Consider the following 18499-nt stretch of genomic DNA (forward strand, 5'->3'; position numbering starts at 1 on the left):
AAATTTGCTCACAAATCATTTTATCAAAATTTATTTTAATTATTATTTTAAAATTTATAATCACTTGAGTTAGATCGTTTATTATAATTATTTCAATTCACAGGATATATCTATATTGTTACGTTATTAACACTATTATTCACGTAAAAAATAGTCCATTGATTCTGTATACAAAAAAAAAAACTCCATTCTGATTTGACTTTAATGCTGCTCGCGGATAACGGCATCATAATTGCTTCTTCTTTTTCAAGATGTGTGCAGGTGTTGTACACAATTATAGATTTACATAATACAAGTGTTGAAAATCATTTTTTATTGTAAAGTTTTATACTAGTAATATTCTTTTATTTATATGAAGTGGTAAAGGAAGCTTTATCAAAATTTTCAATTCTTACACACACATGGGACTACACTTAGTTTGTGTTTGGTTCTCCGCCCTCACAAAATTATTTTTGAATAAATGAATTATATAAGATTAGTTTAGTTCAAAACGATTTGAACGCAAGTGATTTATATTTTATAATTAAATATATCATATGAAGTTAAAAAATTATAAATTTTTTAAAATAAATTTAATTTAATTGATAAATATTAATATTATTAAATTGAATCTTTTACTCTTATCGAATTAAAATATTACTATAAGTTAATTATTTTAGAATTTACTAGCTCTTTTAAAATAAAAAATATAAATTTTAGTTTTAAAATAGAATTAAACCTAAAAATACACCAAACTCAATAAATAATATTCAAATCAATTTTTACGTGCCAAATCATTTTTACTGTTTTTGACTCAAAAATCAAACACTCAATTATTCATCGCATTAGATTATTGTTTTTAGATCGGTCTATATACATGAAGAAGTATGATACTTAAATAAGGATAAGTAAATATTTATTTAGAATAAAATCGATGTTGTTAAACTCTTAGATTTTAATTTAATTATCGATATTATTTATTTGATGTTTTATTTTAAATTCGACTTTTACGGAGACACACACCAAGCCAAAGCCAATATGGCCAAATTAATTTGCAAATATGGTTGGTAGCTCCACGGGAGTGAGAGAGATATCGGAGATGTCACAAATTGAGGATAAGATGTGCAATTTTTATTTTTATTGAGGATATTTTTTAATTTCACTTATATTAAAGTTCCTGTTTACATATTTTTTTGGAAAATTACTCCTACCAAAATCAAAACTCAATTAATAGATGAAAGATATTTGAGTCTTATCCATTATCTATAATCATAAATCAATTTAGTTGTTACATATTTATCAATAAAAAAATAATATTAAGTAGGTCTACCGTAAAATTAATATAACGATTAATGTTAATCAAATTCTACTCATATCAATAGCCAATCCAATTTAATTAACTCACATCTATACAATTTAATTTAATTCACATTTTTCGTAAGTCTCGCGCACATCTATTGAAACAAGATGGTTGAAAGTTTTTTTTAAGCTTTGTTTATGAATTTAAAAGCGAAGGGAAGGGAAGACTTATGAGGAAGAGGAAAAAAAAAAATATAAATTTTGTAGAGAATAATTATGTAGAAAATGATAAAAAGATGTTTATAATTAATATATTTTTAATTTATAGAGTATTATCATAATATAAAAAATTATATGAATTATTTGTCTGATTCTTTTAAAATCTTCCTTCAATACAATTTTTGAATTTATCAAAATAAGAGAAGATTTTGTATTATAAATAAAAACAATCTATTGGTCCATTTTATACGAACTCTAACTAATATTTTCTATTTTTTATCCACAAATTTGAATATTGCATTTGATACGAAAGATATAAATAGAAAATAGTAATCAGAGGGTGCCGCAAGCCATATGACAATGTTCTCCTACATTAGTTCATTAAATAGGGTTCTTCATCAAATATGTGTCATCTTGAAACAATTCATTTATATCAAAGGTTTAACTTTTAAGAATCATATTAGATTCCACAACTTTAATTCATACATTAATATTTTACTTATATTATTAAATTTTTATAACAATAATATAAATTAAATATTAAATATATGACATAAATAATTAAAAATAATAAAAATAAATAATATTGGGATTGGTGGGTGGTGATGGTAATCGAAAATTTTGAATATTAGGATGGTGATAATTTTGCGCAACCAAATAATTTGAAGTGAAACATTAGGTGACCGAAATTTTAAAATTTTAATGAATAAATAAAAAGTATAATATCATATTGCATATAAGAATTTTAAGTCGTACATTTACAAAAATATATTAAACTAGATCAACTTTTAGTTTACATTTTTAGTAATTAAAACTTAGTTGGAATTTAGGTTCGAAAATTTATTTTATTTTATAATTATAGTAGTTATTTTTGTAATTTATTTTATAAATTATTCCCTGACTTCTTTGTAATAGACATTTAAATTATAATTTAGTATACACAAAAAATTATGTATTTGGTCGTCTGTTGGGTTGTCTTAAAGATTTTATAGGCCCGTTCTCATCTTAACAATATAGCCTAATAAAAAAAAAATACAATTTTAATAATTAAAAAAATTAATAAAATAAATTTTAGTCATATGTACCAATCTATATGATGAGTATCTACACATATCAATCTATAAGATACAATTTACATGTCACCTTTACATATTAGACTCAAATATACATCGATAGTCCAACAACCACAGTTCAATTCATAAAAATAATTCTACTCATAATATCGATTATAGATTCCTAAATTACAACAAAATACACAATAATATCTGAATTTAGCAGCATATTTGTTAATGTATGTTATGGCTAGTCAAAATTTATCACCGATTAATATATATTAAACCACAATTATCCTATAGACTGATATAATTTGTTTTCACAACTTTGTCACAATTAATAACTATTCTTATTCTTCTCGCCGTCGACCAACCAATCCCGCCCAATCTGTTTCCTTCTTATTCTTCTCGCCGTCGACCAACCAATCCCGCCCAATCATGTTTCCTTTTTCTCGCCGTCGACCAACCACGTTCTCATTGTCAATCGACCACTGTTCTCGTCATCACTGTGACCAGCGTTCTCGCATCATCGGTAACTTTTAATTTATGTATTGTTTATATATTTTTGCAGCTTTTAATTTCTGTTTTGTTATTTATGTGTTGCTCTTTGTAATTTCTGTGTTGTTCTTGTAATTTATGTTCTGTAATTTATGTTTTGTTATTTATGTGCTTTGAATTTTTGTAATCTCTGAACCTGTGATTTTAAACCTGTGCTTTGAATTTCTGAACCTGTGCTTTTAATTTTTGTAATTTCTGAACCTGTAATTTATATAATCACTCGTTATTTTAAATGAACTTTTTTTAAAAGGAAGGTTCCAATTGCTTAATATTCTTTAAAATGCGATGTTAAATATCAAAATATAACTTAATTTCATTGACATATAGGTCATACCAGACTTCTATAAAAAATGTTAAAATGAAATTGGCTTTTAAGTAGACTAATAGGTCATACCAGACTTCTATCAAGGTCAAACTCATACCTAAAAGGTAAGCATATGACAAACCACATGCCATGCTTAAGCATTGAATTTATTGATTGGTCAGACTCAGGCCTAGCAAACCCTAGGTCGGCCTAACTTTTTTCCACCTCTATCTCACAATGGCCTCCATTCAAAAGGACAGAAAGAAACAGAAGATACACAATTCACAATAAAAGGGATCCAATGAGTAGAAAATCCCATACTACGCAAAGTTGCCTTCAATAAAGGTCGTTTGATCTAGTGATAAGCCTTATACATCTCTAGTTTTATTAACATGTCAATATGGTTGAAATAGAAAGATGAAACGTAAATATCAAAAAATAAGTCAAACTAGTGGCCCTATCTTCTCTATTGCCAGTTGAAACACGATTAAATTTTCTAAATTAGCATAATTCATTTTTTTTTTGACAAAAAATAAAATAAAATTTGGTTCCTTTTCCTTAGTGAGCTTCTTCAAAGATAGAATTGTTCGTAGGTTTCCAAACCCTCAACAATTCTAGACTATGCAATGGCGGCTAGACAACTTGTTGAGCAGAACCCACCGTTTGTTTTTGTGAAGATATGAGATTGTTTGATTAATCAATTTCCATGTCCTGTAACCCTTCTACGTGTTTTCGCTCTATGAGCTGCTAATGAGTGTGAAGTAGCAATATTAATCACAAGGAAGATGATTTGAATTGCGATCTTTTTTAAAATCTTAATTCTTATACTTAATTGAAATTAACTCATGATCAATATTGGTTGAAACATAATGTTCATAACATTCTTGATATGTTTAAAATATGGGTTTAATGGATAAAAAAAATTGTATATTGTCAATGCATCACAACTATCATGTGTACGACTTTAAAATTGTTATGATAAAAGTCAAATATTTAAAATAATTTTACAATCATGAAAGTGTATACTCTTTATATTATTAATTTATAAAAACGTTTATGATACATTTGTTTGTTTCAAAATATAAGACTATTTTACAAATTTTTAGATACTTCTATTTATAAAATTATATCCTTTTAAATTTAAAAATGTTAAAAAATTTCGCTCAACTCGCAAAAATGTCAATATTGTTAAATTGAATATCTTATTTCAAGTTTAAACATAAACTTTTTTACAATTAGGTATCCATTTATGATGATTTATTCAAGGTATAAGAAAAAAAAAGGCTCAATTGCAGTTTTGATCCCCTATTTTAACTGAATCGCGAAAGTAGTCCCCCCATTTTGTTTCTCCCCAGTTTTAGTCCCCCAAGCAGAATTTTGGTCCAAAACTTGATGAAATTTCATTTTTTTTTTGCATTTATTTAAGTCACACAATGTCTGAAGATCTCATTTGCAACAATTGTACTTGAAATATATGATCATAAATGATGTAGTACGACTTTAAAAACTAAAATTTCATCAAATTTTAGACTAAAATTCTGTTTGGGGACCAAAACTGGGGAGAAACAAAATGGAGGGACTACTTTCGAGATTCAGCTAAAATAGGGGGACCAAAACTGCAATTAAGCCAAAAAAAATTATCCAATCGCTAATTTAAAAATATTTATATATATTAATTATATTAACAATTTTTCTTAATGTAAGTAAATTCTGATCTAGGATCTTAGTAAATTTTAATGTAAGCTGCTAGTCGTCGGATCAATATTTACTTTTGTTTTTTTATATGAATATTTAGTTTTTTTTTTATTATATAAGAGATCGCATGTTCAATTTAACTTAAATAAAATTTTATCGCAACGTTAACTATTTAAAAATATTTAATAAATTATATATATATATATTAATTATATTAATTTTTCTTAATTCAAGTAAAATCTGGCTTACGATCTTAGTAAATTTTAATCTAAGCTGATAGCCGTCAGATCAATATTCTACTTTTGTTTTTGGATATGAATATTAAATTTTGTCATTATATAAGCAAGCTCACACAACACACGATTTATACTTCATCCGCCGTTACCATAATCTCTTCTCTTCTTCTTAAACCCTAATTGAAATAAGGGTTTCTCAAATTTCTTCGATGTTGTTCATATCTTTTTAATTTTCCAATTCGTAATGTAGTAAGTAGGCTTCACTATCTGGTCTATGCGGACATCTTCAATTCCCATTCGACTCGTTCCCTTGAAGCAATATTAATATGTGTTGCTCTTTCAATTTTACTTCCACAATCCCTATTTTATGGTTTTGGGAGCACGCGAGAACAACTAAATTTTAAATTTATCTTTAAAGTTTATATTTTTTTATTCATAGATTTTCTCTGTTTTTGATTCAATTGAGTAAAAGGGGGAATCGCTAGTTTTAACTGTGATGAGTCTACAGACCTGTAATGATTTGCGGATATGATCGCATCATTATTGAACATCTAAAGGACTGAGTTTTATTGTCATTCTCCCACTTTATTTTTTTAATTTTTTTCTCACTTTTATTGGATTTTTGTTCATAGTTTCTTTTGGTTTATTTTGTGATGTTTTTCTATAATAATGTTTTTAGAGGCTTCATATTTTTATATTATTCATGCTTCCACAATTTTAAGTGTGTTTTGCAATTTTCAATTGAAGCCTATAGTTGTGTTCCCCTCGCTATCCACTACTTGCAATTCTGATGCTGTAATTGGACGTCGGGGAACAAAATTTCTCATTTTTGTATTTCAACTATACTCATTAATAAATGATTTTGTCTAGCCTGTAATTTATTAGTTTGGTGCCTAAATTTGTAGAATACACATCTTGGTTTTATAGAATAAAAATTTGGTGCAATTTTTTCACCATTCATTCAAATCATAAATGCACTTGCACAATCCTTTGTATCTTCTTTGTACTTTATTCCATCATGAAATTCAAATTTAAAAAAACTTTTTGTAGCTTACTCAATATCATGTAGTTGGAATATGGAGTAAGTCAACATTCCACTCTGTCAATAAACTACATAAATGGAGTAACACCTTCAACTTTCATTTTGCACTTATTTGAAATTGATATCAGAGTTATCGCATCATTTATTTCACCTCAACATTGTCTCATCATCTTTCTATGATTTAGTACCTTATAATTCCTCTTTGCTTACTTTATGGAGCATAGTTGGATGATCTATTTCTTTATACTAAAACAACAATTTGTTAAAGTCTAAAGTAAAACAATATCATTTTCCACTTTTACTGTCATGGATTGTTAGTTAAAGAATGCTTCCCACTTTTACTGTCATGGATGTTTAGTTAAAGAATGCTTCAAAGAGAATGTCATGGATGCTTAGTTAAAGAATGCTTCAAAGAGAATGGAAATTACTTGACATGATTTAACAAGTCTTTGGCAATCTTCAATTAACACATTTGACCAAAAAAGAGTTGTCTCTAAGTTGTTCTAGTCAATAGCAAAAGCTATATTATTGTATAAATCTACCATCTAAAAGCTATATCATCACTCACTCAACCAATATTGTAGATTGCTATCAAGATATAAAAAAAAATTATTACATTGTATACATAAAAACATAAAAAGAAGTGATGAAATCAATAAATTCATTTATAAAAAATTCATGTAGCTTGCATGCATCACTTTAGACAGCATTACATGCTCAATGCACCTTACATGCTCTCATTAAGTCCAATGTTCATTGACACTTCAAAGCAATTTGTTCATTGGCACTCAAAGCCCAATATTTATTATTGGTAAACAAAAAGTCTAATTTTCATTGGCAATTCAAACAAAAAGTCCAACTTTTATTGGCACCTCATATTCTAATATTCATTGGCAAATAAAAAATTCAATCTTTATGGCCAAACAAAAAGTACAATTTTCATTGGTAACTCAAACACTAAGTTGAATCTTCATTGGCACATCAAAGCCCAATGATTGCTCATTAACACTTCAAAGTCCAATATACAAAAAAAAAAGGTCCAATTTTCATTAAAACCTAAAACACAATGTCCATTATTCTTTGGGATCCCGTTAAACGCAATCTTCATTGGCTCTTTAAATCCAACTGCCTAATATTTCATTGATAAGAAAAGTTCCAATTTTCATTGCCACTTGAATTGAAAAGTCCAATAATAATTTGCACCTCAACCAAATCCCCACGTTCTATTGGTAACGTAAAATCCCCAACTTCATTGGCACCATATAAGCCTACATCCATTAACATCCAAATATCTAATTTGTAATGGCACCAAAAACCCAATTTGCACTAATACATTGGCACCCAATCTGCAGTAATACTCATGATAGAAGAAGTTCTCCTTTTGATGCTTACTCTTCTTCTAAACATGAGCTTGAACAAAGTCAAAAACTTCATCTTAAAGCAACCCTTGACGGAAGAGAGGCTCGTAAAAGAGATCTTAAATTTGTCCAAATTAATGAATTGACCAGAAGCATTTTGATGGATAATAGTTCTCAAGTTGTTTGTTTCAGTCTCATTAGCTGTACAAAAATAAGACTATCATCGACAAAAAATAAGTGAGAGATCGTAAAAGCCCTTCTGGCCATCTGTATGTTGTGAATGTCCTCATTAGCACAAGTTTTTTAAATAAGACTTGATAAAATCACTGCACATAAAATGAAAAAGTAGGGTGATAATGGGGTCAGCTTGTCTTAGTCTTCTCTAGGTCTAAAGACCTGACAAAGGCCTCCATTCAAAAGGACAAAGAAAGAAACAAAATAAACACAATTCACAAAAAAGGGATTCAATGAGTAGAAAATCCTATACTATGCAAAACTGCCTCCAAAAAAGGTCGTTTGACCTGGTCATAAGCCTTATATATCTCTTGTTTTATTAACATGTCAATATGGTTGAAATAGAAGGATAAGACATAAATATCAATATTATTATTAAAAAAAAAAAAAGGAAAACTAGTGGCGCTATCCCGTCCATCGCCATTTGAAACGTCATTAAATTTTCTAAATGAGCTTAATTCATTTTTTTTGACAAAATAAAATTGGGTTTTTTTTCGTTAACGAGCTTCTTCAAAGATAGAAATGTTCGTGGGTTCCTAAATCCTTGACAATTCTAGACTATGCAATGGCGACTAGACAACTTGTCGAGCAGGACCCACCATTTGTTTTGTAAAGATGTGAGATTGTTTGATGAAATCAATTTCCATGTCCTGTAACTCTTCTATATCTTTTCTCTCCGTGAGCTGCTAATGATTGTGACGTAGCAATATCAATCACCAGAAATGAAGTTTGGATTGTCATTCCTTTTTAAAATATTAATTCATGTACTTAGTTTAAATTAACTCATGATCAATATTGGTTGAAACATAATGTCTAGAATGTTATTGATATGTTTGAAGTAAATAAAAAAGATTAGTTTTAGGTGATATGTGATCAATAAGTGAAAAAGAAATAAGGTTAAAGATTAAAAAAAATCACAAAGATGTATCATGGTTCACCCAAGGTGGACTAAGTTCAGTCCTCACAATCTGTGAGATTTTCCACCGATGTACTTTGCACCAGAACATTCTGCTTCTTCACTATATTTCTTGATCCACTTTGATCAATTACATATTTCACATTTCAGTATTGAAAGGAATATACAGTCACCTTTCACTCTATAAAGGATTTTTACAAGTACGCTTCGATGACTAAAAAGATTTTTTCAATATACTCAAACTAACTTAAGGGATATGCTTGAGTTACAAATGATGTATATGATAAAAATGTTTAGCACCTAAAAACACCTCAACATTTGTTTGAGATTGATTATCAGCAAGAACTTAGTAAAATGATCCTTAAATATAATTAGAGAAAATTGAAGTTTTGCGTAAGAGAAGAGCTTTGTTACTTGAGTATGAATGATCAAGTGTAGATTGATTGTCTTTAAAAACTCTTGTTTTTCTCTTCTCCTTCATGTTCCTTTTATAGAAGAAGAGAAGTTCGAAAAACTCATACCAGTTTGAATGTAGCCATTAATGATTCTTAGCTGAATGTTAGTTTTGATTGAAGTCTATTAAACACATGTTTTATTTTATCCAGATTGTTCTTTGATAAATCCATAACGTTCATGTTTGTAAGTTTGATGGAGAATGTGAATGAGTGAGATAATGTGATGTGATATGTAAGTCTTTTAGTTCAAAAGCATGTAGAGCTTTCTGTAGATAGGTGTAACAACATTGTACTTGTGTCCTTGTTGTCCTTGCTCACGACTCATCAATCTGAAGGTTGTTTTCCCCATTTTGGGCTTCAACTCGAGTTATGGGCTTGACCAATGATTTGAACAGTTTTGATACTGATAACTTGTGGTTTGGACTGTAAAATTTTTTTTGTCTTGACTTTGTCTTTACTAGGGAACATCCAAAACGTTCTTATGGTCATTCTCCAGTTTATTTTGACATTGAATTTGATGAGTTTAAGATCAACTTTAAGTAATGTGTAACGTGATGTTCTTGATTTATTTCATAGAGAGACATGTGACTTTTGCATGAATATATTTGAGTCCCTATCTTTGAATAAATTACTGAAAAGCACAAGTTAAATGATAACACAATCATACTCATAATTAGTGACTAATTAACTGTTTGTTTATTCTTAAAACACTTGATTTGGAATTTTGCCTCAACAAATTGGTCCTGTTTTTCTTTTCTCCCGAATTAGGGATGGACATTCTTTTCCACCTGTGCAAGGCTTCCGTAGTATAATTATTCTTAGATTATTCTTCATGAGCATTGTTTGCTACCTATGCAACTTCACTTATTTTACTTGTTGCAACTGGTTTTGTCAACTTGTCATTTCCCACATTCTCCCTTTCTTTGGTAGTTTTGTTGCTTATTGTTTGTGATTCCAATTGTTGAGTTGTCTTGGTCTCAACATCACTAGGTTCAATTGTTTTGTTTATTTTTTTTCTTCTTTTGAGGATTTAGAGGGACGTTTGTCGCCTCCTGAATTGGAGTGAATCGCATTTTTTATTGTTCCTTTGATATGACCCTTAAGAAAGATCCCAATTTTGGGAATTTGACACCAATTGGGTCTTGATCAACACAACACATATCTCCATGTACAATAATGTTGTAGTAGTAGCAAAAGAAAGTGCACTTAAAAAATGTGTCAATTTCTTAGATGAATAGAGAAAACACTTAAATTAACGAAATAAATAAATAATAGCTAATTAGACTACGTCAGTATAAGTTCCGAAAAATAATGAGACATCAAACTTTAGAGTTTGGATCATCTAAATCCAAATTTTCCTTAATCTGTCTTAGTCTTCTCTAATTCTTTTAATTTTACTAATTTTTTTTATTGGATTATGATGTGGACCAACCCTATATGAAGGCTAATGAGTTTCAAGAACTAGGAGTGGAAGGACCATTGACTAGAGGGAAGACTAGAAAGCTAAAAGAACAATTAGATAAACAAATTGTTAATTTTCTTAGTCTTAAGACCTATGAAAAGATTGATTTATATTATATTAATCTTTTGGTCATAGAAATATGTTAAGACTTAATTTTAATTTTGGGATGTAATAATCATACCTTATAATTAGGAATTATATTGACTTGTGTGTGTGTCTAAATATTTGGTAACTTAAACACAATGTCATTAGTTGTACGTAGCCTAAATACCATGTTATTTTGTGTTAGGCTATATATGCCTTTTTTTATGGTAAGACATGAGGAGGGACTTTTTGAAAAGAAGCAAGACTTTGGGTGAAATTAGAGAAATGCTATCTAAGGTTATTTTTTGAACCAACTTTGGATCTTATCAAGAGCATCCTACTCTTGTGGTGATTCTACCTTGATCTTGATTCTACCTTGATCTTATCATTCCTTGTGGAGTGTGGCGATTTCTACCATTTCATTCATTCTCCATATTTTTTTCTTTGTGTTCTCTATTTTTTTATTTGGTACTTTGTTTGAAAATATCACTTGGTTAAATCCTTCAAATCATATGGAAACACTCAAATCCATATCATATTGAAAGTTTATATCATTTAAATTATGCATGTGAAATTTTGCATAAATCTAAAATTATTTGATATATTATTGAAATTTATGAAGATTAATGTAGTTATTTAAGATATCATTATGATGTATTTTAATAATATATCGAACGATTTTAAATTTGTGTAAAAAATTACATGAATGATCTATATGATATGAAATTTCAATCCAAACCAAAAAAAAAAATGAAAAAAAAGTAAAATTAAGATAAATAGAAAAGATTGAGATATTAAAGAAGATTTTGAATTGAGAGGATCCAAATCCTGAATTTTTGTTGTTGAAAGATCTGAATACTCAACTCTATTATAAATAAAAGAAATAAGAATAAATCTTTTACTAAAATACATATTCATACTTCTCATTGAGAAACATAGACAATATATTTAAAACTTGGGTTCAAGGGGTATAAAATTGTATATGGTTAATGTATCACAATTATCATGGGCATGACTTTAAAAGTTATTATGATAAAAATCAAATATTTAAAATAATTTGACAATCATGAAAGTGTATACTCCTACCATTATTAATTTATAAAATGTTTTTGATATATTTGTTTGTCTCTAAATATAAGACTCTTTTACAAATTTTTAGATTATTTTATTTTTAAAATTATATCCTTTTAAATTTAATACTACCAAATTGTTTTGGAGTATATACCGTTAACATTGAATCTATACCTAACGAGCAATATAAAAATATTTTAAATCCTAATTCAATTTGTAAAAATATCAATATTATTAAGTTGAACGTATTATCTCAAATTCAAATTTAATTTTTTTTTAATTATGTATCAATTTATGACAATCTATTCAACATTCAGAGAATATATAAAACTTTACCCTAATACTACTCATTTATATATATATAAATTATAAGCTAAGCTGTTCGCCGTCGGATCAATATTCTACATTAGTATAAGTAAAATCTGGCTTAGGATCTTAGTAAATTTTAAGCTAAGCTGCTTGCCGTCGGATCAATATTCTACATTTGTTTTTGGATATTGAATATTAAATTTTTTCATTATATAAGCAACCACACACAACACACGACTTATACTTCATCCGCCGTTTCCGAACTATCTTCTCTTCTTCTTAAACCCTAATTGAAATAAAGTTTTCTCAATTTTCTTCGATTTTGTTCTTAATTTCCGTTTAATCTTTCAATTCTTAAAGTTTGTAAACAGGCTTCACTATCTGGTCGATGAGGATACTTCAATTCCCACTTGACTCGTTCCCTTGAAGCAATAGTAATATGTGTTGCTCTTTCAATTTTACTTCCACAACCCCCTTTTTATGGTTTTGGGAGCACGCGAGAACAACTAAATTTCTAATTTCTCTTTGAAGTTTATTTTTTTATTGATTGATTTTCTCTGTTTTTGATTCAATCGAGTAAAAAAAGGGAATCGCTAGTTTTAACTGTGATGAGTCTACAGACCTGTAATGATTTGCGGATATGATCGCATCATTATTGAACATCTAAGGGACTGAGTTTTGTTGTGATTCTCTCACTTTTTTTAAAATTTTGTTTAATTTATTTTGGCATGTTTTTGATATAATTTGGCTTCAAATTTGTGTTATTTCCGCTTCCACTTTTTAGTGTGGTTTGCAATTTTCAATTGAAGCCTAGAATTGTGTTCCCCTCGCTATCCGATGCTCCAAATTGATGTTGCATTTGGACGTCGGGGAACAAAATTTTTCATCATTCAATGATCTTTTGTTACCCTAATTTATTTATTATTTGTAGAATTCAGATCCATTTTTTTTTGTTTAGAGTTTTAGTATCGTAGATAAGGATGAAGCAAAATATATAATCCAACACTTGATCTGATTTTGTGATGCTAAATATATCTATATGCTCTGAATCTACATCTTGTGCGTTTTTACTTGTTATTATTTTCTTATGTTGAATCAGTTTTGTTGTTCTATTACTATCCTTTACTTCTCATTGCATCATGTGATGAGTTTGGAATAAATCTTAGGACACCTTCCTACACAACTTATGTTGTGGATGAGATGAATTATCCTTACTGATGATGTGCCCAATGTGGTTTTTATCTTAGTTGCTTTTAGTAGCTCGAATGTTTTTTTAAACAAGTTATAAATTATTTCTTTTGTTATTAAGAACATTAAACTCTATAAATTGAAAGCTTATGCCGTTAAATTATGCATATTCTTCGAAACACATTATGTCAACTAAATTGAATTGACTCTTATCAATCGCAACTTTCGATCTAATGAGACATGAAAGATTTAAAAATTTGTCTATTAAAAATATGTTAATGAACCATTAAGATCGAAAAGCTTAGAATTTAACTAGCAAATATTGTTTACTATCTAGAATGACAAATTAGGAGTTGTATTTTGACAAAAAAAATATGTCCGAATTGACCCATATAGATGTGTGTTTTAGGTTACAAGGATTATGAGAGGAGATTCATAAGAAATCCATTCCTTGAAAAAAGATAGCATGATAGTTTTAGATTATTTTATTGCTTTGATTGTTATTTGGTGGAGAATTAGATAATCTTAGGCCGATTCGTCAACGCAATTCTAAATTTTTGAAATATACCAAAAAAGATAGTGATTATTTTATTGGCTGGTTCAAATGACCAATTTGAAGTTGTCAATCCTGAACTGTCCTTATGGACCCTTTCCCAAATTTTAATAAGGTTCTTTCTTTAACATGGTATTGTTACTGAAGTGTAGAGTCACCAGCTTTGGTTAATGCTGTTGAGTGTTGACAATAAAGGTGCTTACATGAGTTGTGTATATTTTGAAAAGATTGGCCACACTGCAGAAACATACTTCGATAAGCATGATTATCCACCAAAACCCAAGCATAATGGTAATACTACTACAATATTTGTGGAGAACATAAAGACTCTTAAGTCTAATGATGTAAGTTCTTAAAAAGACGAATGATCTAGAAATCAAAATCCTTTCACTTTAGGATAAGTCAGAAGTATCATGTGGTTAATTCAACCAGTTAGTACTAGGTCAAATCATATAGAGAAACATACAGTCAATCACATTTGTATCTCATCATAGGTTGGTCTTACTCCAATAAATAATTCTATAGGTAAAACTATGATCAATGACCCTTATTTCCATTCAAATAAAGCTCCTTATATATTGGACTCAAAAGCAACTGGTCACATATATTTTGACCTTAAATATTTTTCAAGCATATCTAAAATTAGACATATTATGGTAAAGTTACCAAATGGAAATGTGGCTATAGCCGACTATCCAGGAACTATAAATGTTTCTTCAAATTTAAAAATGCATGATGTGCCATACTGACCATAATTTTAATTTAATCTAATTTCAAAATTAAGGTATGTGATTATTTGAAATGTACTATTACTTCCCTTGACGATTCTTGTCATATACATGACTTTAAGCCTATGAGGAGGATTGGTATAGCTAAAATGATCAATGGACTTTACTATATGAAGGGATCTCAATTAGATTCTAAAGATTCCAATCTTAGTTGTTTTTTAAATAATGTGAAGTACAAGACTATACCTTATTTTGTTTTATGCCATTTTTTTTCCTTTAGGACATGCTCCAAACAAGTGTATTATAATTCTTATAGAAAAAACTGCCTTATCTTATTTGTAATAAACAAATTTGTGATGTTTGCCATTATTCTAAATAAAGGAAATAACAATATATTTATAGTGATAATAACGCTACCAACCATTTTGATTTGATTCTTGGTGACATATAGGACCTATTTTCTGTTCAATCTAGGCAACATTATAAGAATTTCTAACTGATGATTGCACTAGGTACTTATGGTTGATTTAAGAGAAGAGGCCACATTCAAAATTTCCATAAGATGCTAAGATCAAAGTTATTACAACTGATAATGGTTTGGAGTATATGATGCATGACTATTTTCTGGTCAAGGCATAGTGCACCAAACAAAATGTGTTGAGAACCCTCAGCAGAATGGTAGGATTTGGAGGAAACATCAACACATATTGAATGTTGCTTGTGGACTTCTCTTTCAATCAAATTTGCTTAAAACCTTTCGGTCGTATGCTACTGCTCATGTTGTCCATCTAATTAACATGATGCCTACTCATCTTTTATCAAACAAATCTAATTTTTAACCTTTACATAATTGTTTACCTGAACAATCTTAAAGTTTTTGGATGTTTATGTTATGCTTTTGCTATCAGTTCTCACAAGTCGATGATTGATGTTAGAGCTAGAAAATCCATCTTTCTTTGATTCAAGTCAAGTTTGATGTCAAAATTTCAGACCATTAAGGGAATTCTACACAAAAACTTTTGAATTAAAGATATTGGACCCTTCAAATAATTCATAAGCATTGAATTGGCCGAATCATACAAAGAAATATCCATTTGTCAAACAAAATACTGCATGGATCCTTTCAATGATACAAGTATGATGGGATGCAAACCCACTATCACTCCAATGGATTACAAGTGAAGGCTATATCAAACAAACAACTCACCTAAAATTGAACTAAAGTTCAATGGTTTAAGTGATGCAAATTGGGGAACTTGCAAGGATACCACAAGGCCAATCTCAGAAAATTATTTCTTTTTGGCAAAATCTATCTATTATATAATTTAAAACAGACTCCACTGCCACGTCATACTATTTCCTCTATACATGCAAACATTTTCCACCTCATCAAAAAAGCTGACATGTATATCTTCATATAGCCTCTACTCAATTTCTAAATAGTTTTTCTACAATTTATATACATCATCCACCATTTTATATTATATCTCATATTTAAATATTATTTCATAACGTCTACTCAAAATTTCTAAAATTAATTTCACATTATTATTTCATAACATTTGCATAACATTTTTCACATTAATTCTACATTATTACGTTTTTTTTGTCTACATTAGTCAACTTTACATTTTCGCCTCTACCTTCCATCTACTTATACATTTTTTTATGTCTGAATTAATCTAACTTCACATTTTTGCTTTTACAAATATATCTGAGAGTGCTCATCAGAAGAAAATGCAAAAAATTACAAAGAGGGAGAATAAGTTTTTATGACCTGACTTTGAAGGTCCGATGGAAGGTTTTCATGGCTAAGAAAATGATTGTGATTTAGCTATGAATGATTGTGTAATGGCAATAGGGTTTTAAGTTGAATAAAATAAAGTTGGTGTTCTTCCTCTATCAGTCAGTTTGTGATGAAATATCTCCTAATCAATATCAATTAATATTTGAAATTTTACTACGTGACAAAATTAAATTATATGAGAAATTTAATCATATTTATCTCTCTCTTTCTAAATATGTAGAATTCTATCAATGTATGAATGATTGTGATTTAGGTATGAACGATTGTGCAAAGAAAATAGATTTTTATTTTTCTATTCTATTTGGATTAATAAATCAAGATACGAATCTTAATACAATCTTTGCCATCCATTTTCTTTCACTCATTCTCATATACTAAGTCAACTTATTCTTTTCTAATGCATGAGAAAAGAATAGGTAACATTATTTTGTAACATACTATTGAAAGATATTCTTGGTGTGATAATGCAAATCATATCAAGGTTTCCAAAGTACCCTGAAGGGGATTCGCTGGTTATCTCATTTGCATTCGATTGGTGGGGGCGAATCGAACCTAAAGGCTAGTGTAACAACACGCTTTGGAATTTGCTACATATAATCTTCATCAACAACTTCACTATTAAAGTCTTGCAGCAATTGTCACCAACACAGATCCAACAATCTTTAGGTTCGATTTTATTTTCAATCAATGGCTGCATCACTCAAAGAAATGACATCTAATTTTGTGAAGTTGGAGAAATACAATGGAGGAAATTTTATCCGTTGGCAGAAAAAGATGAAATTCCTTCTAACAACTTTGAAGGTAGTGTATGTTCTGAACACCACAAGACCGCTGGAGAAGGAAGTGGAAACATTAGCAGAAACAAGAGAAAGGTAGAAGTGGGACAATGATGACTATATATGCATGGACCATATTCTCAACGGAATGTCTGACTCCTTGTTCGATATATATCAAAGTAGCATCTCTGCAACAGAACTATGGGAGAAATTAGAGTCAAGATACATGCAAGAAGACACTACAAGTAAGAAGTTTCTTGTTTCTCAATTTAATAATTATAAAATGGTTGATAGTAAATCAGTAATGGAACAAATGCATGAAATTGAACGTATTCTTAATAACTACAAACAACATAAGATGCACATGGATGAAACCATTATTGTATCCTCCATAATAGACAAACTTCCACCTTCTTGGAAAGATTTCAAAAAATCTATGAAACATAAGAAAGAGGACATATCACTTGAGCAATTGGGTAATCACCTTCATTTAGAAGAAGAGTATCGTAAACAAGAGGATACTAAAAACTAATTTTCTCATGAAAAGGTTCATATAATGGAGGAAGGAAATTCAAGCAAATCTTTTAAGAAAAGAAATCGAGATTTTGATAAATCTCATGAAAAACGCAATGGTAATAATGAACAACGAAAGAAAAGAAAAGGAAGTTGTTATCATTGTGGAAAACCAGAACACTTTAAAAATGAGTGCATGTTCTTGAAAAAGAAGAACAAAGAGAAGAATTCAAGTGCAACAAAAGATGATCTTGTTGCTGTCATTTCTGAACTCGACATGATTGAAGATGTTGAATCTTGGTGGATAGACTCTGGTGCTACCCGCTATGTGTGCAAAAACAAAGAACTATTTAAGACCATTGATGAAGAAGATGGAAGTATTTTGTACATGAGAAATGCCTAAACTGTCCAAGTCAAAGGAAAAGGAACAGTGGAGATTGAATTCACTTCTGGAAAAGTACTTACTCTTAAAGATGTATTTTATGTTCCTGATGTTAGGAAGAACTTGATTTCTGTACCTTTACTTAATAAGTTTGGTTTCAAATGTGTATTTGAGAGAGATAAATTTATTCTCTCTAAAGGTGGTATGTTTGTAGGGAAGGGTTACCTTTGTGAGAATATGTTCAAATGTAATGTTGTTAGTAATTATAATAATAATATG

At 29.1% G+C, this 18499-nt stretch overlaps 5 non-coding genes across 5 annotated transcripts; all 5 read left to right on the top strand.

Moving 5' to 3' along the window:
* Positions 1-5828: 5828 nt before the first annotated feature.
* Positions 5829-5911, top strand: LOC113785581 (small nucleolar RNA SNORD25). The gene has a single exon (XR_003471706.1). It is a non-coding gene; the product is annotated as a small nucleolar RNA SNORD25 (small nucleolar RNA).
* Positions 5912-6020: 109 nt separating this feature from the next.
* Positions 6021-6164, top strand: LOC113785555 (small nucleolar RNA snoR136). Its single transcript, XR_003471681.1, has one exon. It is a non-coding gene; the product is annotated as a small nucleolar RNA snoR136 (small nucleolar RNA).
* A 6707-nt stretch (positions 6165-12871) lies between these two features.
* Positions 12872-12954, top strand: LOC113785548 (small nucleolar RNA SNORD25). The gene has a single exon (XR_003471674.1). It is a non-coding gene; the product is annotated as a small nucleolar RNA SNORD25 (small nucleolar RNA).
* Positions 12955-13017: 63 nt separating this feature from the next.
* LOC113785557 (small nucleolar RNA snoR136) lies at positions 13018-13155 on the top strand. Its single transcript, XR_003471683.1, has one exon. It is a non-coding gene; the product is annotated as a small nucleolar RNA snoR136 (small nucleolar RNA).
* Positions 13156-13244: 89 nt separating this feature from the next.
* On the top strand, positions 13245-13327 carry LOC113785544 (small nucleolar RNA snoR31). Its single transcript, XR_003471670.1, has one exon. It is a non-coding gene; the product is annotated as a small nucleolar RNA snoR31 (small nucleolar RNA).
* Positions 13328-18499: the final 5172 nt, after the last annotated feature.

This window comes from Cicer arietinum, chromosome 2 (assembly GCF_000331145.2).
Source record: "Cicer arietinum cultivar CDC Frontier isolate Library 1 chromosome 2, Cicar.CDCFrontier_v2.0, whole genome shotgun sequence".
Lineage (NCBI taxonomy): Eukaryota > Viridiplantae > Streptophyta > Magnoliopsida > Fabales > Fabaceae > Cicer > Cicer arietinum.